At 42.8% G+C, this 24,443-nt stretch overlaps 1 protein-coding gene and 1 long non-coding RNA gene across 8 annotated transcripts in view; both read right to left on the reverse strand.

Moving 5' to 3' along the window:
* On the reverse strand, window positions 4,458-19,428 carry LOC110395995. Of its 5 annotated transcripts, none has more exons than XR_002436727.1 (6): window positions 19,267-19,428; window positions 16,543-16,661; window positions 15,233-15,984; window positions 10,950-11,079; window positions 5,929-6,093; window positions 4,458-5,817 (listed from the first exon to the last, which is right to left on the reverse strand). It is a non-coding gene; the product is annotated as an uncharacterized LOC110395995 (long non-coding RNA). The 5 variants fall into 5 exon arrangements; XR_002436725.1 differs by lacking the exon at window positions 19,267-19,428 and adding an exon at window positions 16,926-17,241; XR_002436729.1 differs by lacking the exons at window positions 10,950-11,079; window positions 19,267-19,428 and adding an exon at window positions 16,926-17,241.
* BCKDHB (branched chain keto acid dehydrogenase E1 subunit beta) overlaps window positions 20,440-24,443 on the reverse strand; it is a 111,011-nt gene continuing 107,007 nt past the window's right edge. For 2 of the 3 annotated variants that reach the window (XM_021391159.1, XM_021391161.1), the window contains exon 11: window positions 20,440-22,729. The gene's annotated coding sequence lies outside the window, so the exon portion shown is untranslated. Of the gene's footprint in view, window positions 22,730-22,772; window positions 23,280-24,443 lie in introns of those variants that run through there. The other variant, XM_021391160.1, reaches the window with a different exon arrangement.

Below are 24,443 nucleotides of genomic sequence, written 5' to 3' on the forward strand. Positions count from 1 at the left end.
AGAACCCTGGGAACTGCTGCCCATAAAGCTTCTGCACGTGCATTGCACACTGGGGCCACTTTTGACCTTGGGAACAGCAGGCAGAGGAATGTGTTTACAGGCAAGAGGAGCATACAGAAAGTGGTACAGCAGCTGAGTGTGTGTATATGAAACAGTGACAGCCAGGTAAATAGCCATTACCTTTGACATTTGGCTCCATAAAGACTTTTCTAAATAGCCCATAGCTCCACTTTGAATAAAAGCAGCAAACAAGGCTGCGTGTTGATGATATCTGCCCTTTATAAAGGATATTTATTTAGTTCATGCCTCAGGTAAATTGCACAACATCCCTCATTGTATAATAATAAATAGGCTGGGAGGGTTATGACATTTCCATTTTGCAACACCATAGAAGTGATTGTTTAATAGGAAGTAAAAGGATCTTTTATTTCTATTTGCAAGGCAATGTATAGCACTGATTTTACAATACACTGACTTCAGGTATACTTTTCTTGTTTAGAAGAGCAGGAAAATGGATTGAAATTTGCTCCAAATCTGCTTTAGCTGCTTGATTTGGAAAAATGCTTAAGGGATCATGAATGCAGCAGTACAGGTTAGAGGTGAGCTGCTGGAAAGGAGTTCTGCAGAGAAGGACCTGGATGCCCTGATGGACAACAGGTTGGCCATGAGCCAGCAGTGTGCCCCAGAGGCTGAGAAGGTCAGTGGTATCCTGGGATGCATTAAAACAGTCTGCTCTGCCCTGATGAGGCCACATAGAATCATAGAATCATAGAATGGCTTGGGTTGAAAAGGACCTCAAAGATCATCAAGTCTCAACCCCCCTGCCAAGTGCAGGGATGCCTACGACTAGACCAGGCTGTCCAGAGCCACGTCCAGTCTGGCCTTGAACGCCTCCAGGGACGGGGCATCCACAACCTCCCTGGGCAACCTGTTCCAGTGCGTCACCACCCTCTGTGTGAAAAACTTCCTCCTAATATCTAACCTAAATCTCCCCTGTCTCAGCTTAAAACCATTCCCCCTTGTCCTATCGCTATCCACCCTCACAAACAATCGATCCCCCTCCTGTTTATACGCTCCCTTCAAGTATTGGAAGGCCACAATGAGCTCTCCCCGGAGCCTTCTCTTCTCCAAGCTAAACAAGCCCAGTTCCCTCAACCTTTCCTCATAGGAGAGGTGCTCTAGCCCTCTGATCATCTTGGTCACCCTCCTCTGCACTCGTTCCAAGAGCTCCACGTCCTTCTTATGCTGGGGGCCCCAGGCCTGGACACAGTACTCCAGATGGGGCCTCACAAGAACCGAGTAGAGGAGGACCACCACCTCCCTCTCCCTGCTGACCACTCCTCTTTTAATGCAGCCCAAAACATAGTTGGCCCTCCGGGCTGCCAGCACACACTGCTGGCTCATGTCCAGCTTCTTGTCCACCAGGACCCCCAAGTCCCTCTTTGCAGGGCTGCTTTCAAGTACTTCTTCCCCCAGGTTGTATAAATACCTGGGAATGCCCTGGCCCAAGTGCAGCACCCTGCACATCTGGGGTAGTGTTCCCATTTCTGGGCTCCCCAGTTCAAAAAGACAGGGAACTACTGGAGAGAGTCTAGTGGAGGGGTACAAAGAAGATTAAGGGCCCAGAGCATCTCTCTTATGAGAAAAGGCTGAGCGATGTGGGACTCTTCAGTCTGGGGCAGAGCAAGGGGGGATCTTATCAATGCTTATAAATATCTAAAGGGAAGAATCAAGTGGATGGGGCCAGGCTCTTTTCAGCAGTGCACAGCAACAGGACAAGGGGCAGTGGGCACTAACAGAACACAGGAAGTTCCATCTGAACATAAGAAAGGATTCCTTTACAGTAAGGGTGACAGAGCACTGGAACAGGCTGCTCTGAGAGGTAGTAGAATCTCCTCTGGAGATACTCAAAACCCACTTGGATGCTTTCTGTGAAACCTACTGCAAGGAACCTGCTTTAGCAGGGAGGTGGACTAGATGAATCTTTTTGAGCAAATTCTTACAACTGCTTTTATCATTAGGTTTTAGTGCTGTAAGGTAAGCTTTAAGCAGACTGTCCTAAGGGTGGGCATGGGCCCTCAGGTCCCTTCATCCAAGTGTCAGAGTTGGGCGAGCAGGGCAATGCCGTAGGGGCCCTGCAGATAACAGAAGTTTGGCCCAGTATCCAGTGTGAAACTTGACCATTCAAAATGTCTCATCCAGTCAGACATGCAAATGGAAATCATTCCATGATAAATAGGATTAGAAAAATCAGTGAGTATGTTAATTAGATGACAGGTTTCTCTGATGGCAATTACAGTGTTAAGGAACTCATCAGAGCTTGTCTGACAGCTCAGCATAAACTGGACACAGAGTAAGCTTCATTAAACCATCAAGCATCCAAGTTGTGGTGCTGCTCAGTTTCCTGTTGATGCAGAAGTCACAAATTTCACCTGCCATCACAATTGTAATTTTCTTTTTTAAATGTGCAGAGAGGAGCCATAACTTTCTTGTGAAATCACCAGTGTTACGATGCTTGCACTGCCCCTACAGCCTTTGGCGCAATTTATGTAACATCATCGCCACGTCTGATAAAGATGGATAGACAGTGGATGGCTTTGGAAAAGCAAAGGCAAATGGGATACTGGTCGTGACATGTTTAAAACATACACTTTACATTTCTTCAACAACTTGAACCTGGGTCTGAAAAATCATAGATGTGTCATATGAGTCTTCATCTCAATAGTATTTCCTGATTATATCTGTCAGTGAAAGATAAAGTGTGTTTTATTGCCACGTGCGTACATTCTTCTAATGTGCTCAGTACTAAAATAGGAACTATTTTTGTAGGTAAAATATTGCATGAGCATGTAGAAGTCTCAGGAAAAAATGTTTCCAGAATAAATAATGTTGTGTAACTCTTTATTAAGTCATAAAATGTTTTCCAATTTTTTTTTTAAATTAAGAATATGTCTAAACTACATTTTTAGACTAGTTTTTTGCAAATATCTCTACAAAATCTATTGTAAAATACAGATTTTGAGGATTTAAAAAAAAAGGATTTCTTTAAGTTAAACCTGCAAGAAATATAAAAATAGACCAAAATTCTGATTGCATAGTATTTTTGAGGGGTTTCAGCAGGTGAAACTGTACATGTATTATGGACAAAGTGATGCAGAAATTTTTTTCTATTTGGAAAACACTTGGGACAAAGCCAACTGGTTCTTCATTAAAATCTCACGGAGGGAACTTTGTGCTGCATTACAAACTACTTTGCAAAAGAAAAACTGAGTAAGACATGTAGTGTGAGCTGCCTGAGACATGTGCAACACCTTGTGACTCCAGTTCTAAAGTCCTTCCATATACAAAATTATTAAGCACTTGTAACACCCCTTAAATCTGGTCGTTACAACTGAGGGGGTTTCAATGGAAAGGACTTTTTGGCAGCAGAGATGGATGGGCACTGGCTTGCGTGGGTGGCTGCCCAGGGGTTGTTTTGCTTTCTGCAGAACTATTTGGGCCTCGTGACTCACCGGAGGACTATTTTCTGGCTTGATGTTCTTCCACATTTCTTAAATATATTCTTCACTCAGCATGAACTAAAATAGGCACAGAAGCAACTTACCATAGAAATGGTGGGTGCTGCTAGCTGAAAGTAGAAGAAAAGTATTATTTGAATCATGCCAAATCCTGCCTACAGCTCCAGAGTTTACCTGAGTTCAAGCTAAAATGGGGCTCTCTGGGCTGAGTAGTAAAAAATATGCAGGAAAAAGCCTTCCACAGACACTTTCTTAACATATCTGCAGGGACCAGTGTTAATTCAGGCCCTGGGAAGAAGCAGCAGAAATAGCCCCTTGCAGATGACATTGATAGGGTTTTTGTGGGTTTAGATAGGGACCAGAAATTTGGGGGAGGGAGATGAGAAGGCAGGGACAGCTTCAGTGTGAGGCGGGATCCTTGGTGAGAAGATGCGAGGAGGAACACTCTGGGCAGCAAGCGGCTGGGGGAGGTGGACTGGCTTCACAATTAAGGGCTCTGCTGACTGCATGTCGGATGGAGATTAAGTGACACTTAATTACTGGTTGCTGAACAGAGAGCAATTACCCTAGAAACCCATAGGCTTTTTTAAGGATGCATCAAGAGGTGAAATGGATGTTTCTTATAGCTAACAGCAAAGCTGTTTGCCTTGTTTTAACATATCTTAGGAAAAGCAAGATACTACCATGTCCAGAAATGTGACTGGGGACGATCACCGAAGAACTAGCCCATTAAGTATGTTTTCTATATGTGTATATCTTGTTCTATTTTTACACATTCTCTTACCATTTCTTCACCGCAGTGTGTTGCAGTACCCTCCGTATTGGTTACAAAAATCATCTCCACCAACATTACAATGATATGATAACCAGACTACAGAAAATAATTACAGTTCAGCCTTGGATTTTATATCTAATTAAAAATAATCAGGCACTGCAGGCTTCAGATATAAACTAACAATAAAATGTTATTTCTGCCACGCAAAAGGTCCCAAAGCTTGTGAAGAGAATAAAGCACAACCTACTAGCTGTCTCTCAAAGATATTTGTCTACAGTGTTCTCAAAAGCAAGACAAAAGGTCTTGTGTTCTCAAATGCCATGGGAGAGAAAAAAAGCTGGAGCTACCTGAAAGCAGCTTGTACCTTCTGCAGAAAATATGTTGCTACTCCATGCAACTTTTTCGCTGGGTATTCATAAACTGCATGTTTTATGTCTTACTGAAATATGAGCCTGTAGCCCATTGAGAGAACCCACTCTTTTTGCTGTTTCTGAGGCTCTGTCAGGAATGAAAGCTGACTGCTCATGTCCATCACTCCAGGCCAGGTGTCCATGTTACATCTCATGCAGCTGCAACAGAGCAACGTAGTGGAGCTGCGGACCCTGAGTGAAGTCTTTCGGAGAGGTCAGTGTCACCAGGGGGCATGTAACCAAAGCACATGGGACGATGTGGCAATTTGTTCTTGCATTGGAAAGCACTCGCCGGGGAGCAACTGCAATACTGTTGATGTGTGTGTGAACAAATACACAGTTCCCTCTGGGGAATGAGGGGAGTTCTGCAGCTAATGCATTTCATGCTCATGTCCAAGACACAGTGAATGGAATTTAATCTACAGGTGCTTCTCTCAGAAGTGATCACAGAAATAATTGAATTAACCAGACACGCCGCAACGGCAGCCCACTAAGCCCAAACGTGCCTTGTTCAAAGAACAACTGCCAGAGATGCATGAGCTGTGATAAAACTGATTAGGCTGCTGCCTGGGAGAAAATTGGTCTTTTTGTTGTTGTTGTTATATTGACCAGATCTTCTGAGTCTATTAATTCCTTAGAGCTGTGCTCGGGTTACCCTTAGAGCACTGCAGGATGTGTTCTTTGAGAAATAACCTCAGTACAGCTACAGATGCAACACATGCAGAGATAAATGAAACAGAAATCAGAGCCACACAGACAGGCTCTGTTCCTTCTATCTGAAGTCAGGTGAAAATCATTAACTAGTTCTCAGAGCAAAACAAAAGCAGACAGCCCAAGGATGTGGGTAGAGGAAGAGGTGATCTGTGTGAGCTCCTTTGTCATGCAGCCCAGGGGCTGTGGGTAGGAGAGCTGGCAGCTAGGTTGTTCCATTTCTCACTTGGGAACAATTTAGCTTGGGTCCTTTCTTTCATTTCCTGATATCTTCTAGCAACTGCTGACAATGAGTGATGAACAGAGTAACCTCCAAATAGGTGTCCTGTAGACTGTTCCCAGATTGAAACAATCACCGTCCTCCTCCTTTCTGGCAGCGGTGCTTTAATGGTTCCCAGGAGCCCTGCAAACAGTATCCAAACCACACAAACACCATGTCACTTTTTCTTCCTGTTTACATGAAAGTATACATTTGCACAGATAAACTTAGAGCAGCTGATTATTGTGGACTGACCTCCAGTTATAGGGAGGGAACGTCTGGACAGTAACAATGTTGGCCTTCGCTGGGAAAGTGGAGCGGCTTTAATGCAACCTTCTGAAAGGCAGAGGACAGAAACTGGCTTTGTTTCACAGGCAGCAGCTGTCTGAGCAGTGTTGTGCTGCAAGTAGCTCTGCAGGACTGTGAATGGAAACCTGATGAGAACTCACTCCTTGCTTTTATAAGGGCAGGTAGCAACAGGACAAGGGAAATGACTTTAAACTGGAAGAGGGTAGATTTAGGCTAGATATTAGGAAGGAATTCTTTACAGGGAGGGTGGTGAGACACTGGAACAAGTTGCCCAGAGGGGTTGTGGATGCCCCCACCTTGGAGGCATTCAAGGCCAGGCTGGATGGGGCTTTGAGCAACCTGGTCTAGAGAGAGGTGTCCCTGCCTATAGCAGGGGGGTTGAAACTAGATGATCTTAAAGATCCCTTCCAACCCAAACTCTTCTGTGATTCAATGATGCTTCAGAGCACACAAAAAACTGTAGGCACAGAGGAGCGAGAGTAGCATTCACAGCACACAGGCCTCAGGCCAGGCTGTGCACCCGCTGCCCTGCCCTTCCTACTAACTCTTCTGAGAAGCAGTTGGAAGAAAATGGGTTTTATTTGCCATCAGAGCCAAGTCCAGTCAGGATTTTCAAAGTGGCTCAGTGGTATAGCATAAAGGTGCCTTTGGCTTTCAGCAGGGCTTGTTCAAAGTTATCTGGGGCTTCTGAAATCCCAACCTTCTTGCCTCAGCTGCTTACAGATCTTCATGACTGCAGATCACTGCCTTTGCCATACTCCTGTTGCCAGCTCCTCAGCTGAGAAGCACAGCTGTAACAGCCTTGCTTCACGGCACACAGCAAGCGGTGGCAAAGATGAAAGGCTGGAGCTACAAAAGGACTGAGGCATTTGATTTCTGATTCTATGATTTGGTTGTCCAGCAGCATGGAAATGCAGTGTGGATCTGGCAGCACGTACAGCATGAGGGTAGTGCTCACCCCCTGTTTTACAGTATGCAGGCAGGCTTCCAAGCAACTTGAAGGCATGCCTAGTGCTGCACACACCTTTCTGTACAGGTCACGAGCTCCTCCTGAAGCCATCTCAACTCCTCACCGCATGTTTGATTAGGATGCTCCTTCCTGTCACCATACCTTGGGCTAACACAGGAATTCTCATTTCCAACCTAAGTTTACTCATCACAAATTTACAGCTTTTCTTTCCTGCTATCAGCATTATCATTTCGCCTAAATAATTATTTTCTCTCTATATTATTTCACACCATATTTTTTAATGAATGTCCCAGGTTTTTTTGTTGTTGTTGTTTTATTAAGCTTAAGCAAGTCACTTTAATTCTGCATGTGGATGACAGAGTTCCCATTGCCTTGATCACCCTTAGAGCCTTTCACCACATCTGTTCCAGTTTATCCTTTTTTAAAACACAGCTGATCGGAGCTGGAAGCAATTTTCTAAACAAAATCATACATAAAGCCTTGCACAGTGGTGTTAATGCTTCCCATCTCTACTGGAAGAAGTTGTCTGTCTCATCCTAAAGCCTGACTAGATCCTTTCAACCACATTTGTCTGCAGCTGGATGCTCTCCTACAGCTGGGATCAGTTGCTTTGACTGTTTGAGAAGCAGAGGCAAGCCTGCCTCAGGCTTCGCTTCTTGTTTTACGTGTAGCAGTCCCATGGCCAGCACCTACTTCACGCTTACCTTTCAGGGCTTTGCTCACTAAAGGTCCTTGTGAAATGTGCCCATGAGTACTAAGAGAAGGAACAGAGAGCCACCTCCTCTCCTTTGGCTGTGCTTCTGATCAAAGCAGCTGCTATTGCCTTTTGCAGGAACCTCCCCCCTGCCCCCCAAAGTAATTATGACCTACCTCATTTTTTGCTGTTGAATTCAAGCCAAGGAAACATATAGAATAGAATCCTAGAATCACTAAGGTTGGAATAGACCTCTAAGATAATCTAGTCAAACCGTCCACCTTCCACAAATATTGCCCACTGACCAGGTCCCTCGGTGCCACATCCACACAGTTCTTGAACACCTCCAGGGATGGTGACTCCAGCAGCTCCCTGAGCAGCCCATTCCAATGCCTGATCACTCTTTCACAGTAGAAGTTTTTCCTGATAGCCAACCTGAATCTTCTTTTTTAAATCACCAGGAGCCCAAAATGGTGAAATTGTTTTCCCCAGTCCCCCCTGAAGCTTTTGTTTGTGGACATTCTTCCATTCTGTAGGCACATGAGATTTTGCTGCTATGTGGGACACCATCCCCTCTTCTCTGTCCTCCATGTGCTCCAAGGAGTGTGCATAAGTGCAATAAGAGACAGCTCCCTGAAGCTCCATGCTGTCTGCTAAATACTTCTGCCTGGGCAATTCTCTTTTATTCATTAATACAATTCTCTGGGGGAGTCCATAATCCGGTCCTAAAGAGGCCTACTTAACTTCCTGGAATATGTACCCAAGTGCTTTATGAAATTTAAAAAGCTAAGACAAGGACTGTATTATAACAGGAATACCAAAGCTGATGTGGTGCCTGATGGCAGTCTTCCTGTGCTCCTGAGGTTAAAAGAAATCAAACAAAAAAGTGAGCACAGTAGAGAGTGCACAAAATAAAATTAATGGACGTACTGAAGTGTTGTTAGACAGAGGTATCAGATGAACATACTGTAATTGTTTGGATTAGTTCTTTACATAAGAAACTTCTAACACTGTAAAGTGTCTTTGATCTTAATAAGGGAATAAGCGTCTTCGATATGGAGAAAAATAAGTACGTTTGGAGAGAAACAGATCCTGTGCCACTTAAATAATTACAAAAATTTAATCAAAATGAGCTATTTGGTGAGCTACAGACAGGCAGTGTTGATGAGATTTGCGTAAGGTTGTGACTAGACAGGATCTGGGAAGTTTGGGGCCTGGATTTTACTGCATTTGTGAATAAATGTATTGTGGTCTCTAATCTGCCATCAGTGGTTTGGGAAAGGTCTAAGTAGAGATGATTATGCAGAAAACAGTTAAAACTTATTCTGAAGTCAGTCCAAGTTTTATTTCATAGTGTTTCTTGACCACATTCTTAGTATTGTTTTGGAATGAGGTAAGGAAGTACCTTTTCTAGTGGAAAGTCAAACCTGTGCTCAGCTGAACTATCTGAACTGATCCAGGAAGGAACCTGCCTTGTACTTCTGGGACTAAGGCAACCAAGAAACATCCCATGGTTGATCACCTCAAAGTTTTGTTCAGGATAAAAACTGAGACAATGTTCTGAGACCTAACATCTTCCCAAAAGTAACACAAGTTTTGACAAGACTTTTTGCTTTTTATGATGAGTGGAGTCCTGAATTTGTCAACTAGAGCAGTAGAAATGGAGTTCAGATAGATGATCACTACTGTTTCTTCTCCCTCTGGTGTTCCTCTGTGTAGCGGGGTCTTACTGTTGTTAGAGGAAATGACAATCACATATGCCGCTATGCACACAAACAGGGGGAAAGCATTAGTACACCAGAGACCTCCTCCTCAAGTCAGTGAGCATCAAAAGTGATGGAAAATACCAGATCCATCAGTTCTGTTAGCGTCCCCATCTGCCAGGCACCAGAAGGCTGCTAGCGACTGCAAAACCGTCGGTGTCACACACTTAAATTATTATGGCCTTCAGTAACACCCCATAAAAGGTCCTCAGAAATCTTTCCCCAAACTCTCAGGAATGTGATATAACAGGCTTGTCCTCATCCAGACTCCAAGCAAGCACCAGCACATCATAAAAAACACAGTTCATAACTTGCCGCATCCCATTCTATCACAGACACACGTGCACACACATCTGGCTGTGAACGTGTGACAGCTATCACCTCTCCAGCTGTTGCATGGGGACAGAAAGCTCTGCTCCACAACATTCAGGACTCAGGTTGCACAGAGGTTTCAAAGGGAAGGAAAATAACTGGAGCTGCAGTGAAGTAGCATCCAGCAAAAGCAACCTAGTTTGCAATGTCCTAGTGTCTCACCATAAGTGCAGTAAATGGATCAAATGAAAGCAAGGGAACAGCCAAGGTTCCCATGTACACTTACAATCCCTGGCAACTAGATTTTGTAAAAGAAGCAATGCAAGTGGTATGAGTTAAGCTTCTAAGCATTACTCATTTTTCTGGGTGTAAAAAGGCCTATTATTTAATCCAAAAATGAAGAGAATCAGCAATACAGCACATGCACATTAAATTAGTGGTTCGTCCTGACCCAGCAGGACATAACTGCGACTGCACAGTTCTTGTTCCTTTCTGGTTTTAGTCTCTATGACACATAAACCCAACAGATGATTTCTCCAAAACCACAGCCTCTGGCCGTTTCATCCACCTCTTCTCAGCTGATCTTCAGCTCTTTTAGGTCATTGTTAATGTTTTATTGACAGAATGCTCTTTGCTATCCATGGCCAAACATCTTCCCATTCCTAAACATTTTCTGGACTAGTGTTGGCTGTAGGACGTCTCCTGCTTTCCACCTCAGTATGTGTGTGACCTGGCCAGCTTTTCTACCTTAGCTTACTGGCTCTTGTCCAGCTCTCTCATACATTCCCAGACTCGTAATCTAGCATATTCCCTCAGCTCTTACCCTCTGTCAACATTATGATACAAACTGAAGTTTTAACTCTTTTCCACCAGAAAGCACTATGTTGGTATCTCACTGCTTCACCTTGTTACCTGTTGAAAGGTTTCACAACCTTCCCTCCTCGGCTTTCCCTCTGGCCTGTCTGTTGTTGCCATACCGGTACAGGGTCACCAAGGAAATGAAATTCCTCAGCATTACTGACCTTTACTGCCTCTTGTTGCAGCTGCTGTCCTCCTCCACAAAAGGCAAACAAGACGTACTCAGGTCTCCTTCCCATCTCAGACACTGCTTGGCACCTTTGCCTGCATGCCGGGCAACACCCACACCATCCCAGTGCAGCTGCCCACCCAAAAAGCAGAGTCAATTGCCATCACCCTGGCCCAATTTGTGCCATTGCCCTTAACCTACCTGTTGGTTTGTGGATGGGGCTTCACACCACCTTCACTGTCTGTGTAGAGTTGCTGTTTTGTTTCTCTATTTCTTTTGTCATTTCCCAAGGTGCTTCCACCTTCCTCAGGCTCTTTCCATGTTGCCACCACTGTGAGAAGACCATTTCAAAGGCAGCATGGTTTGTGGATGGGCCTTGGCTCTCTGGTGCATTTTCTGGAACCCTTCCAGCACATGTATTACTCCCTACATGATCTTCTGTCTCTGCAACCTGCCTCCCTGACAGCAGCTGCTGTCCCTTCCTATAGACAAGCTCCTCTTGCAGGCTAGAGATCTCGCTGGCATGAAGCATGTGCATTCCCAGTTATTACCATTGCTGCAGTTAGCAGATGTTGCCCCCAGCCTGGCCAAGACACAGTGTTCTCCACTGCACCAGTCATCCCTCTGGGACTGATCATTGTTTTCTTGATAACTTGCACCATGTTTTCACGTAATTTTGCCCAAAGGAGGTCTCAAGAGCAAACACTGGTATGCTTCATACAGGACAGCTTGTCTCAGCAAACATTTGTGGTAAGGATCATGCCTGGAGCTTCAGTTTTACCTTTCACTTAGGTAATGACTAAATGCCTTTCTCGCTTTGTATCAAACTATAAAGCGGGATTGTGGGAGAACATAATGAAAAAAAATACTCCAAAAAATTTCGGCATGGAAAGGTTGCTACAAGTTCCTGGCACAGGGATCTGAATTAGAAAACTTAAACTATGTCAACAATCCCAAAATGCTACAAAAGATCAGTTTGATCATATCCACCACATGACTGACTTTATTATAATTGGAAGCCGTACAGGTACAGAACGTGGGGTTTTTAATACTTTCAGGTATTTTGTGAGCTTCAGAAGGAAATGCTTGGCATAAATACTGCTTGCAAAAGGGCTTTTCAGCAAATGTATTAATCTTAAGGGATCTGCCAAAGTGAAAAATCTATCTGTCTTTCCATAGATTTCCTGTATCTTTTGGCATGTTCATACAATAGGAAACCTTCTTACTTTTTCAATTCTTCTCAATATTTGGGAACTTGAGTAGAGCTTTCAGGACTTTAATCCCAGTAACTGTGAAACCACTGACCTGTTTACTTGCTGCAAACCAGGAAACCCAAAAAGGACTTGATAAAAGTTATTTCTCTGCAAAGCCCTGAAGGCACAAGGTAGGTCTGAGCCTTGGCACTGGCCACAGCTTCCCATTGAGGACATGGAAAACAAGGAATCAGCTCTGATTTTCACACTGGGCATGCCCATAAATGTTCACAGGCACTACAGCCCTCTCAGCTGCCCTTGCTGAATTCGGTTGTAATAACATGTTTGCTGCAGGATGTAAAAATAGAAATGTATGGATATGACAGTCTCTCCCTGAAAGCCCAGACAGTTTGCTGAGAAAATGACCGAGCAGGCCAGCTAACCCCCCTCGCACTTTCTTGCATGTCTTTCACTGCCTTCAGCTGTACCTATGCTACAAGCTGAGGGCAGCCAAGTCTGAGAGACAGCGGTGAGAAAAAAAAGTAAATCAAGGGCTTTGTTTAGACAGATTTTTCTGTTAAAGAAATTGTGTCCATTTGGAAATCTTACATCTGCATGGAAGTATTTTTAGATACCATTGCTATGAGCCTTGAGTCTCTGGAGCTAAAAATGGATCCCAGCAAACAAACTAAAATGTACTAAAATGAACATTTTTCACGTTCTTCTTATGAGTACAGAGCCCTAATCCAAGTCCGTGACTTGGAGGACATTTAATTTAGCCTTCGAAAAAAGACACTTAAGCTATCAATGACTATTTGACAGATGTTGGCTTCTGTTGTGTCGTAAATTTGACTTCTACTACACTTGCATCCCTTATTAACATTGAACATCACACTGTCTTCCTTTGTGGTGTACACGTCCACAGTAACATAAGTTAGCACAGTTATCTTCTGGGAATAAATCCCTTGCTCCATTATATGTGGCAGCACTCTTCCATGCAGTGGCTCTAAGAATAGCAAAACTAAAACCTCTCTCTTCCAATGCCTTTATCTGGTTGAATTTCCAGCTTTTGGCACACCAACAGAAACTTGGTACTTTTCACCTGAGTGTATTTCTTCACATTTTTTTTCACATTTCTTCAAAGAAAGAGAGCAAAAAGCAAAAAATAGAAATGAAAAGGCTTGGAGGTGCAGGCCAATTTATCAGAACTTAAAACAACTTTGGTGTTGACATCAAATAATTAGTTCAGTACATTTTTGGCCACATTTTTATATGTTCTCAACATAAATCACTGGAGAAGCATCTTCTTCACTTTTTTTTCTTCTAACAATGATGAGATAAGAAAGGAAAGGGGAAGCAAGGAATTAAGCTGAACATTGGTAATACATGTAGACTTCATCTCAGCTATAGAACTGTTCATCTGTAGTATATACCAGACTGAGTATATGTAACACAGATATGTACCAGTATACAATGTATAGATTATACTATTGCAAGCCTGAAGTAGAAACGTGAGTGATGAAGTAGTTCTTAAGGTGACTGAGCTAACCCTGCTGATAAAGAGGATCCTCAGCCACTCTCAGATCAACCTGTACCTCCCCCGGTGACACTAGCTTTGGACACGGGCAAGGATCTCACCATCATTACATGTCCCGCAACATTTCCGTCACACCAGCAGCACTGCACAGGTGATGGCAATTAACCTTGAGCCACAGACTTGGCCAGATAACTGCCTTTTGTTTGTAGCTCCCCAGCAGAGCGGGGCTGCTGGCTGCTCTCGGCAGCTCAGCGAGCTCAGCAATAGCTGCTGCAGGCTCCCCACATGCAAGCAATGCTCTCGATGAGCTGGTACTGCCTCAGTCACAGCCCTCAGTGGCCCTGAGCAGCCCACCATCTGACAACCCACAGGCGTGATGACTGGGGGGACAGCTTGCTCTATTTTGTGGCCAGCAACTCTTCCCAGGCTTGTGTCAGTGCTGTGGCCAGGGACAGGAGGACCAAAACAAAGAGGGAAACTGAACATTCTGGCCAACTCGAGTCCAGAAGGAAGACAAGGGCACTGGGTGGGTTTCGGCTTGCTCAGAGATCTACCTGCATGCCCTTGCATCTGGTGTGCTGTGGGTGCCTCTCTGCCCATGGCTGGCTCTGACTGTGAGCAAATGGGCAACTGCAGTGATCGTGACTGACATTTGGGAACAGCATAATTATAATCTGTTCTCTGCAAGGGTAGGTTAGTGTTCACTGAAATAAACAGCTCAAATCTATGATGAATATCAGCATTGTAGGCACAAGGGGCAAGGCAGTAAATTGTAGTCAGATGAAATACCTACATTTAATTATGTCAAATTATATAGAATTTGAGAGAGTTTTTATGATGCCTACTATTTAAAGTTACTCCTAAGTACACTTCCTTGCCTGAATAAAGCAGCTTTTGTTGCAAGATGTGGGCTTGCTTTGTAGTTTATGATTTATAGCCTTCACCACATTTTGTCACTTTCTTGAATCTTGACTGAAATGTTTCTTAACACCTCGTTTCAGATAATGAAACACAGCCAGAAAGCCTGACTATATACAGTCTCCTAAACATGTATGAGCAGTATTTTGCTGCATTTATTTTTGTCCATGATACTCAGGTACCTGGAGCACGCTGTACACCAAAGCATATATATATATAGTACACACACGTGCCATCAGCAGTCAGTGTGCCAAAGGCTTAAAATACACAGATTTTTACCTCAGGCAGATGGGGCTTATACCACAAATGTTCATCTCTGATCATTTTTGATCTAGTTTATTGGGAGCGCACAGAGTCCCAGCCAGCCCAGTCGAATGCCACTGTGGTAGGCTGCCTGGGGAGCGGCCTCATGGCTGCCAGCTGAGCTCGGCTCACTGCTTCCTGGTGGGGCTGGCAAACAAACAGACCAGGAGCCTACACCTCAGGGCAGGGAACATCTCAGTTTTCCACCATGATGGAAAAGGACACTTTTCACTGCAGGCAGAGGAGACAACAGGAGGTGAGGCCAAAGAGTGCTCACCCACATGACTTGACTGCCCTAGAAAGAAAAGATATCTACAAGCCCCAGCTGGAGAGATGTGTGGCAGGGTGGCAAGGCTCGCACCAGCCTAGCCATCATCTTGGTTGGCACAGTGACAGGGCTGGAAGTGCTGATGGTCTCTAAGCATACACTGCACAGCACAATAGTCATCACTTTATCTCTTAGATTTGTAAGGTTTCTATGGTTTCTATTCACCCTGGCAATGTTTCAAGACCATCCTCACCCCACCACTCACCTCATCACAAGGGACTGCGTGGAGGCTTGGCTAGCAGGTTGCTCAGCACAGCACCAGGTAGTGAAGGGAGTGAAGAGTCCCATAAAGAAGCAATAAGAGAACAATTTAATTTATCTGTTCCCACTGGTTGAAAAATAAGCAGATAAATCCAAAGAACTTAGGAAATGGCTTCATTTTTCATACCTTGATGAATGATTGTAAGAATTCATCTATGGATACAGACAGATGTTACAAACACAGAGGAAGGAAATAACTAAAACCCAAGGACTGTTTGTCTTTAAAAATACAAAGAATCAAATTCATTTGGGAAACGACTTTGAACTTCAGTCCTAGGGATCCAGATTGATTTAAGAGCAGCCTCAGTCCATTCAGTGAGTATCTATAGATACACAAACACACACACACATGTAAATCCCAGTTTGCTTTTACAGCTATGATTCACTGAGATTATTTTAACCATACCAACAACTTGAGCACCCCCCTCCCCAAAACAACAGGCTGAGCACAGGCAGTTCTTGCACTGATGCAATGAATTGCTTCATTCTATGGGGTTGGGGCTGGGACCAGCAGTCCCCCCATGGAGCAGCAAAGTTTCCCCCATGCTACAGGAGCATTGGTTTGTTGTGGCAAGGAATAAAGCCTTCAAGGAAAGGTCCAAGGGACAGTCAAAGGAAGTAATGGCTGCAGATCAACTCCACTCTGTAGAGCAGGTCTCTGACATTTTGACATTCACCAGCCATTGCTGCAGCCACCTGAAGTGAAGCGAATGCCAAATGAGGAATGGCTTGATAACCAAAATATCAGTTTTAATACAAGAAAGTGAGATAGATGTCACTTTAAAAGTTTTTTAATGTTGTAGTAGAGAAAGTAGCTAGGCTGTAGGAAAAAAGGGGGGGGAGGGGGTGGAACCTAGCTGAAGAGATGGATGGGGGGACAAGAAAAGATCATTCAAAGGGAATAACAGTTATGATTATTCTAACCTTGTCCCTGTTCCTTTTTGCTTTGCAAGTATTAACACCCGAATGGCAGCCTGCTCATACCCTTCTGCCCAAGTTAAATAGTGTTTTGTAAACAAAACACAGTACTTGAGGGTTATGACAAGAAATTCCATAGAGCCATTCAAAGTGCACTTGAACAAGGTTGTGCTTTGCTCTTCCACTGCCTCACCGATCAGTTGAGAGGCATCTCTGGGCATCCCTGACATCATGCCTGTAGACACTAGAGCTTTAGCATCACAGCAGGCACAATCTTGCTGGTTTTTTATGGGATAAAAAAACTGAGCCAAAACCACACTAATATGTGGCACATACCTCTCAAGTGTCCTGTGTTGACTTGAGGCACTGCTCTGCACTAGGTTGGCTGGGCAAGGAAAGCCTACAGTGCTGGGTTACATCCATGGATCCTGCTGGATGTACTCTCCCCACATCTTCTGCACAAACCAGACAAAAATCAACCAAACAAACAAATAAACAAAAACCGTATTTAGACTGACCCTCTGTTACAAAGCCCTGGGTTAGCAAATAGAGAGTGTGAGTTAGCTATCTGAGCACACAGAGAGCTGCAGTACTGCACTGCAAATGTGTGCAGGTGTTGAGTCATTCAGTGCCTGCCAAGTCCCAGGTTGCCACTGAGCAGCAATCTTTCCCTAATGCCTCCTCTGTGTAATCACATCCCACCTGCCATTGAGACCTACCACCTGTACATGCTTTTTCAGGGCCAGCCAGGCCTCATCTCCAAGCTTGCAGAGATGAGCTGGCTCCTCCATCTGTCTCCGTCACGGCTTATTTCCTTCCTGCCATGTATTAGGCTGCTCTGACTCAGCTGCTGGATGAAGACACTGTTGGGCCACTGCCTGCGTTGCCATTGTGCAGAGTGCTTCTGTCACCCAATGAAGGTCGCCATCCCTACATCACCCACACGGTATCACTGCCCCAGCTCAGAAAGAGGAACTGTTTGTGTGAATGCTCCTCGCCTGACCCAGGGTGAAGTGAAAGGGACTCAGGGTTCTGGTGTTGCTTCACAGGCTGACGTTATCTTCCGTCAGTCATACCTCAGCAAGATCCTATGCATGAAGGGAAGAGGGCAATGGCTTTACTATTCATTTGGCTTATGCCAGAGCCCTGGCAAGCCAAACTGCTTTTGTACAGTGGAAGTTCTTGCTGACACCCAGGTGCATGGGTAGAAGCAGCAGCATTGTCCCTGCTAGCTCTGGCCAAGAGCCAAAGGAAGATCCCAGCACCCCTAGCTGTGCTCCTCCACCAGCACCAGGTTCTCTGCTGGGATAAGCAGAGCCAATCCATTTTAGGCAGGAGCTGTCTCCATTCACAGCAGAGTTAACACAAGAGTTCTGCCTGGAGGGGAACAGCCATGCTCATGTGCACCGCTTCATCACCAGGGTGCTAGTAAGAGTTGTGGTGAAATGACTGGAAAGAAATTGTCCATCTGCAGCCCAGGTCACTTTGCTAAAATCTGCTTGGGACGCACAAAACTGGAGTTAGCAGCAGCTCACGCACTACAGAGCTTGCAAACACTGTAAAAGCAGTGCAACCACAGGCATAACAAATTCAGACAATTTCTGTTTTCAGCAAGTACTCAGCTGCAAGCAAATGGAGTGCAAGTAAATGGGAATGATTTAATTATCATATAAAAGTAATTAACTAGACACAGGAATCAACAGGGAATCCTTTTCAAACACTGATGGCACATTACTGTCAGTTGTGGAATACTTATCCACTGACCTACATGAGAAAGAACAGATTCAAGTTTCTGCCCATAATGTACTACAATTGTTTTGGCTTTTTTTTTTTCCCCCAAAAAAGAGACAAAAATTGGGTTAAAAAAGGCAACAAAAGAACTTACAAATATTTGAAAGCAAATAACACAAACCCAAAGCTGGAAATGACTCAGTGTTGCACTTGTAATACAAATACATGAAATATATTCAAATGTGATGACCAAATTAATCATTGTGGCTAATGAGATCATTTAGTCCCCTGGTACAGGAGTCGGGACAAATAGCACAACATTACATACAGGTTGGGCCAGTACCAGCAGGCTGAGGGGTAGACCATCTTCTCCCAGCCTCTTGCACCCAGCACCCACCTTCGTGTGCTCTCTCACTGCCCTCTTGCCCTTCTGGCAAGAGCATGGAATGGGCAATTTCAGGTGAAGTTAAACATCTAAGCTCCAGATCTGAACCCCTCCAGACTTCCAACTGAAGGCCAGGCAGGATACATTACAGCCTCTCATTTGGCACTATGCATGAACAACATGAGGCAGTCAATACAATCAGTTCAGCTTACAGAGTGAGTCAGATTACCCTAAAAATTCTCACTAGCGAGCTCAACTGCTCTGCTCAGCCAAACACATATATAGTTTAGCACTTAAATATAGGTGGCTTAACCCTGAGCTGAATCCCACGCACAAGCTCTTGCAGGAAGCAGTGGGACTGCGCCTTCCTCGTCTCCCATTAACTCACCACTGTTGCTCGTGGCTTTGCTGAACTTGAACCAGGTCCTGCCCACATGCTGTCTTCAGAGATTTAGCAGAAACTTTAAGAGCTGCAGCCAGGGGACATTTATAGGATTGGAATTTTGCTCTAAATTATTCTCCTAAAGGAACCAACTCCCAAGCACAGCGTCAGCCCATCACCCAGATGACAACCCCTTCCTTCATGTGTACAACATGTCCTGTATCACATCTTATGTACTAATCTCAGCGGTAGCGCTTTATGTAAACTCACAGAAAAATAGTCAGATATCAGCTATCCAAGCCCCAGAAAACAAAGGGCTCCATTTATATGCCTGAACAGAGGCATCTAGTGCCATTTGAGATGCCCTAAAGCACCCAAGATACACACGGGGTTGGCAGATTTCACATAGGACCTATGGAAGCAGTGGCTAGAGACCCTGCAGGATACCCCAGTGTGTATCAAATGGCACTTGATGCCAAAGCATAAGCAAATGAATTAAGTTCTAAAAATCTTATTTATACTGCAGTCAGATGTACGTCTCCTGTATCTAACAAACACGTACCTTGGGGAGCTGCTAGGCAGCAGAAAAGCTACAAAAGAACTGCATCCTTATTTCAGGTCTACCGAAATCTGGCAGGACTCGCAGATTGTGTCAGCTTATTTTATGAACATAAAATGCTCACTGAACCCCATGAGTTGCTATGATAACAATCGCTGCCAGCTTGCTGAATGGATGCCTTTCAGTTGCTGCCTCCGAAGTTATGTTGCTAGAACAGAGGTTCAGCAATACACTCGAGCACTGTGAACACCGTTTTTTAGCCACGGAAACAAGATAGCTGTCTGAAAAGATTCATGAGCACAGAATTGATTATCAGACCATAGGAGTGGAAGGTCATTACGTCAAGACTCCTGGCTACCATGGTGAGAATATGCTACTGCGTAATTCTCTTTTAAAAACGTGCAGTTCCACCAAGGAGAACACCTCAAGTGATTTAAGTCATTTTTTTATTATTTGGTGCAATGCTTATGCAAAGTTTTTATGGCACTACAGTCTTAGCTGTACGAATGGAGACAAGTGTACATGTCTTCGCAGTTAATCAATCTGTGGTCCCATGTCTTTTTTGAATTTCAGCCTTCTGTCTCAGGACCCAGCACTGAACTACATACACTAATTATTTATTTCCAGCAATTAATATTAAATGAGCATGACTTGATAGATTTCTAATTTTCTGTACTAAGAGAAAGGAGCAGTGACAATATTTTTCTTTAGAAGGAGACAGTAGTAGTGAAACAACCACTAGGGTATTCTAGGGTAAACTGGACAATATTCCATCTCATATCTTTTGCATGATAAAATTAATCTAATTAAGAAACCTTAGCATAAAGAAAAAAGAAAAAGCAACCATGAATCATCTTTGGATTATATTATTGAGGAATTTAATGAGACAGTTATTTGTATGTATCAGCATACACCTTCCTTTCCAATTAGAGCTATAAATTATTTTTCCACACCGCTCTTTCAACAGCAGCACCTGTCGGGTTACACGAGTGCATACTGCCATCTAGGCAGGTTCCCGAGAACAGCACGTACCTTCGAATATTAACCATCTTTGCCTGGGAAAAAGATTCTATTATCAGAAGTGGAGGAGAGAGGAACAATTTTTATATGATTAAAAAATGACACATCACAACTCGCTGAAGATACAAAAACTACTCTTCAAACAGAGTGTAGTAGTCTGCATTAAGAGAAAATATTTTCTGCATCTTTATTGAGAAATATATTATTTCTGTATTTCCATACATGAAAGTTAATTTTAAACTCTACAATAAAATAGAAAACATTTTTATCTATGAAAAGTACAAATACAGGGCATATAGTGTTATGGCTACTAAGGCAGCACATTTTAATTTGGCAGTATTGCATCTATTTCCTGTGTTCTAAAATATAGTATCAGCACATTTTTAAAAGACGGTTAAAATATCTATTGGTTTTCTACAATGAGAAATTTTACATTTCATTTTTCTTCATAAAAACAAAACAGTTACCATCACATGGGACAGAATATAAGATACATGATGCATCTATTATATTTAAAACAATTAACAAATTCTATGCACAGCATTTACAGAAGACTTACAGGCAGAAGACATTTACAGAAGACTTGACTAATAATGTAATTTCGATCAGAAATATTAATAAACTGATTAATTTTCAGTTGTGTTATGACAAAATGTCTTCCTCCTCCTTTCCTTCCTGTAAGATAACATGGGCAACAAACTACGAATGCAGAATTTTACACAACATGGCAGCAGGACCTGAAGCATTATAATTTAGCACCTTCAGTTGGTAAATATCTTTGGAACCTGAATCTTTGAATTGAGTTCTACTGGAAAGCAAGCATCAGCCCATCTTACAAACAACAAACTAGACAACAAGGATTGCTCCTGAGGTTTGGGAGAGTGCGATGAAAGTTGCCTGGTAGCCCCATGAAGCTGCTTTGAGATGTGGGCACAAGTACTTTGACACCTACAATAACACTCCTGAGAGTGCTGGTCCAAAAGCCAAGTTTCCCCTGGATTTCAGTGGATCTGCTCCAATGCCTCAGATCATCAGAATGATGATGGACAGGCATGGGGAGAGAATATCCACTGACATTCAGAGTGAAGTTACCTTCCTGAGCTTCATCTCTGGGGTGTTTCATCATCCTGGCGCTTACCCTGAACAGATACAAAAGATATTCCTCTTTCTCCCTGGAGGATTTCCCTTAATTTGAGTACAGATGTTATTTGGCTACTGGCATACTTCTTCCCACCTTCTCACCCCTCTACTCCTCCTCCCCAAAATTAAGAAGCAAAATGTTATTACACATAGATTCATTTGTACAGAGATAATAGACTAGGAACTGCTGAATTCACAGTTCAGATGGTGGAAAAGTGAGAAAAGCTGTTACCAAAGGAATTCACTAACAGGCTTTGAAACTACAGTGCTAGATCTGCTGCCCTTTCAGCAGTCCTGTAATGTAGGACAAGAAAGGACAACTTTCATAGCAAGCATGTTTGCTCTGTTCTTAGCTTGTCATAAGGAAAAAAAGGACATTATCAAAAATCAGGCAAATCTCCACTGATCTCAGACGCTATCACCCTGGAAAGCTGGAATTCTTTTTGTACTTTGTGGCACTGAGCCACATTAGCAGGAGAAAAACACTCCGGTTTAATTTTACTGTATTATCTTTTTGGTAATTCTGTGTTTCCATGCCCTCACTGACAGAAAATGTTACAAGCAGTGTCTCCTCTCCCACCACCAGCACATGAGTCTTGTGGTGTATCAGCACGTTTTAAAAAAAATCACTCACATGCAAACACATCCCACATCTAGAAGAGAAATATTGAAGACAGATATTGCATTAGGGTGAGCCAGTGGAGCTTCTCAACGCAATAAAATCTCTCTTCCCACCTCAAGAAAAAAGGGAGTTTTCATTTCCCTTGCTGAAAGGAAAACTGGTATTTGGAGCCATTTTACACATGAAATAAACTTGGCTAAAAGACAGCTCACGAAACAGGTTAAAAGGGGTCTTAGTCACACCAGAAGCACCAGCTGCTCTGGCTGTCCAAGGTTTATTTTGTTGAAAATACAGTCAACATTCCAATAGCTTCTTTGGGTTTTCTCAAAACAATAACAAAACCAAGAGACAACATGTGTGTAATATGTTTTATTGAATAAAATCCTGCTTCTAATATTTACACAATTAGGTTTAGAGATGTAACCCTGTGAACCACTGCAATGTGTAACATTCACAGAACATCTGGAATATCTTTAAATACATCTGACACTACTTATAGCAATCACCTGTCCATCACTGATTTCATAATTAATGAGGATTTGAACTTTCCGAATAATACCCAAGATAAATACTATGGATAGTTGAGTTCAGAGAAAACAGTCTGCTATGTGAATTCCAAAATCATTTTCAGCAAGTGTCAAGAGGTTTGAAGACTTCTGTATTTTCCCATTTTTCCTCTCAGCTCTGCAGAAGAAGATAACAAAATAAATTACATATCTTAAGGCGGAAAGTAATATCCACCATTTAAACACCTATCATTCTTCATGGTAATCTTCTCGTTTAAATTTATAATGCTCTCTGCAGTATATTAAAAAAAATCCTTTATCGGACATACATTTGGATTAAACCCATATCTAACCATTGGTGAAAAGGAAGTTAAACATAAGTCACTTGGGATGTTTTGCTTCAATTTATTGCTAATTATGCAATGTGATATAAACACCACCTGAACATCAAGGTGTCCAAACTCTAACAGTGTATTTACTTAATACGTCTTAAAAGTTTTTTCACATTCTTAAAGCTATCCAAGCAGATAGCAGAAATTAGGAATGCTGTAACGAAGTGCTGATGTCTAGTGTGAAGACAATACTAATTCCTACCATTTATGAAAAAGTTATGAAGTATCTTCCATCCCACTCCAGAATGTGGATGTTAAGCAGAGAGTAATGTGTTGGGTTTTTGTTAGAGCTCTAGTAGATATCCTATTAATCTGTTGTTACATTGATGAGAGGTCCTGTAAAAAAACTGTAGTCATTATCTTTACTACAGATCACATGGATTCTCTGAAAGGTTTGAATGCAAGATAAAGATCCTTAGGTACAATCCAGCAAAAGTCATCTTAACTCATAGCAATAGTGGATTGTGTTAAAAGATAAGATTTGTATTGTGAAGTAAGACATGATTTACTGGCCATTTTTATCTTTTTTTTTTTTTTTTGTCATCCAGCAGGAGAACATTATAAATCAGGAATGCTGTGATCTATTCAAGCCTCTGGAGGTTGTTTATCCTATGGGTTACAGACAATGCAGTATGAAAGGCAGGCTGCCCAGCCTGCAACATTGGGAAAAATACTGGTTATTAGTCTCAAGTTAAATATATGTATGTATTGCCCTGTCTCTTAATTTTATTTAACAAACGGGGAGAAGAGTGATAGTTTTCCTATGCCTCAAGTTAACATTTATGAGGCACTACCTAATAACAGGGGCAATAATAATAGTCTGCAGAGATCAGACAATTACTCAACTATGTATCTCACAGGTCTCTTGCTGTTTCCCAGCACAAGTTAGTGGCTGAGAAAGGGCACGTATAGCTGCCACTTGCAAGCCTCTCCCAGTGGTAGCACTGGTTCTGAGCAAAACACCTTTGGTTTTGACAACACCTCAAATACATGCTTAAAGAAAAATAAATAAATTCAAATCAACCTTCTTCATTCATAGTATCTTTAAACCTTTAAGAATCATGCTTAAACTTTTTAATACAACAAAACAACAATGAAAAAAGTTCCATAATGAAGTTAACAGTGTGATAAATCGGTAATTTTAGAGGCTAAATTTGTAATAGAAACATTGTCACCTTACATAAACACACAAACTCTTAGGCAGGTCATCTGTTAACAGCTTTAGTATTCATAATTTAACAATAAACCAGAATATGCAAACACAGTAGATAAAGCTGCAAAGGTAAAAGAAAACCACTTGGCAATTTTCTACAGCTCCCCTCAATATATCTGTGTACAAAATGAGTGCATTTTATACAATTTGTTGTCTGCTTTCCTCTGTTTCTTCTTCTCTTCTTTCTTTTTCTCCCCAAGTGTATGGGCAGACAACACTAGCCAGGAACTGTGCATCCATCTTAATCTCGCTGCTTCTTCCCTATCTTTTTGCCCAGCTACAAAAAG

This window comes from Numida meleagris, chromosome 3 (genome assembly GCF_002078875.1).
Source record: "Numida meleagris isolate 19003 breed g44 Domestic line chromosome 3, NumMel1.0, whole genome shotgun sequence".
Taxonomy (NCBI): domain Eukaryota; kingdom Metazoa; phylum Chordata; class Aves; order Galliformes; family Numididae; genus Numida; species Numida meleagris.